The 2,113-nt window shown below is 53.9% G+C and overlaps 1 protein-coding gene across 1 annotated transcript in view; it reads right to left on the reverse strand.

Moving 5' to 3' along the window:
- Positions 1-2,113, reverse strand: part of cmtm7 (CKLF-like MARVEL transmembrane domain containing 7) — a 22,694-nt gene that overhangs the window by 3,662 nt on the left and 16,919 nt on the right. The window lies entirely within an intron of this gene.

A 2,113-nucleotide genomic window follows, 5' to 3' on the forward strand; every position in this document is an offset into this window, starting at 1 on the left:
CACACCACAGACACACACAGCACAGACACACACACAGCACAGACACACACAGCACAGACACACACAGCACAGACACACAGCACAGACACACACATACCACAGACACACACACCACAGACACACACAGCACAGACACACACACCACGCCACAGACACACACCACGCCACAGAGGCCTTAATGAAGAAGTGTGAGTGAGTGAGTGAGTGAGTGAGTGAGTGAGTGAGTGAGTGTGTGTGTGTATATGTCTCTGTGTGTGTGTGTGTGTGTGTGTGTGTGTGTGTGTGTGTGTGTGTGTGTGTGTGTGTGTGTTGTGTTTTATACGCATCGATCGGCCACGAGCGCTGAGACGCCCTGCGCTCTTCACAGCGGCCACGATGGAGGCGATGAAGATGAGGATGGTCCCGACGGAGTAATGGAAGAACTCCTGAAACAGCAGAGACCAGATTCAACCGAAGAAGAAGAAGAAGAAGAAGAAGAAGAAGAAGAAGAAGAAGAAGAAGAAGAAGGGTTCGACACCGAGAGAGAGAGAGAAACGTCCTGATAAGCTTCTCGTAACCACAAAACAACAGATATGGTTATCCAGGCTGCACGACAACATACTGCCAGCTTGTTTACACTAGACAGGCTGAGGTTGTTGGTCTAATAGCCCTGGGGACTGACTGACAGGCTGAGGTTGTTGGTCTAATAGCCCTGGGGGATTGACTGACAGGCTGAGGTTGTTGGTCTAATAGCCCTGGGGACTGACTGACAGGCTGAGGTTGCTGGTCGAATAGCCCTGGGGACTGACTGACAGGCTGAGGTTGCTGGTCGAATAGCCCTGGGGAATGACTGACTGACAGGGAATGACTGACTGACAGGCTGAGGTTGTTGGTCTAATAGCCCTGGGGACTGACTGAGGGTGTTGGTCAGACCCTGGGGAATGAGACTGACAGGCTGTTGGTGGTCTAATAGCCCTGGGGACTGACTGACAGGCTGAGGGTGTTGGTCTAATAGCCCTGGGACTGACTGACAGGCTGAGGTTGTTGGTCTAATAGCCCTGGGGGAATGACTGACAGGCTGAGGTTGTTGGTCTAAGAGCCCTGGGGACTGACTGACAGGCTGAGGTTGACTGGTCAGGCTGAGGTTGTTGGCCCTGGGGACTGACTGACAGGCTGAGGTTGTTGGTCTAATAGCCCTGGGGATTGACTGACAGGCTGAGGTTGTTGGTCTAATAGCCCTGGGGACTGACTGACAGGCTGGCTGGGTTGTTGGTCTAATAGCCCTGGGGACTGACTGACAGGCTGAGGTTGTTGGTCTAATAGCCCTGGGAATGACTGACAGGGCTGAGGTTGTTGGTCTAATAGCCCTGGGGACTGACTGACAGGCTGAGGTTGTTGGTCTAGCCCTGGGGACTGACTGACAGGCTGAGGTTGTTGGTCTAATAGCCCTGGGGACTGACTGACAGGCTGAGGTTGTTGGTCTAATAGCCCTGGGGACTGACTGACAGGCTGAGGTTGTTGGTCTAATAGCCCTGGGGACTGACTGACAGGCTGAGGTTGTTGGTCTAATAGCCCTGGGGACTGACTGACAGGCTGAGGTTGTTGGTCTAATAGCCCTGGGGACTGACTGACTGACAGGCTGAGGTTGTTGGTCTAATAGCCCTGGGCTGAGGTTGTTGGTCTAATAGCCCTGGGGACTGACAGGCTGAGGTTGTTGGTCTAATAGCCCTGGGGACTGACTGACAGACAGGCTGAGGTTGTTGGTCTAATAGCCCTGGGGACTGACTGACAGGCTGGGGTGTTGGTCAGGCCCTGGGGAGACTGACAGGCTGAGGTTGTTGGTCTAATAGCCCTGGGGACTGACTGACAGGCTGAGGTTGCTGGTCTAATAGCCCTGGGGACTGACTGACAGGCTGGGTTGTTGGTCTAATAGCCCTGGGGACTGACTGACAGGCTGAGGTTGTTGGTCTAATAGCCTGGGACTGACTGACAGGCTGAGGTTGTTGGTCTACCCTGGGAATGACACAGACAGGCTGAGGTTGTTGGTCTAATAGCCCTGGGGAATGACTGACTGACAGGCTGAGGTTGCTGGTCTAATAGCCCTGGGGAATGACTGACAGGCTGAGGTTGTTGG

Source organism: Perca flavescens, chromosome 6, assembly GCF_004354835.1.
Source record: "Perca flavescens isolate YP-PL-M2 chromosome 6, PFLA_1.0, whole genome shotgun sequence".
NCBI classification, from domain to species: Eukaryota; Metazoa; Chordata; class Actinopteri; order Perciformes; family Percidae; genus Perca; species Perca flavescens.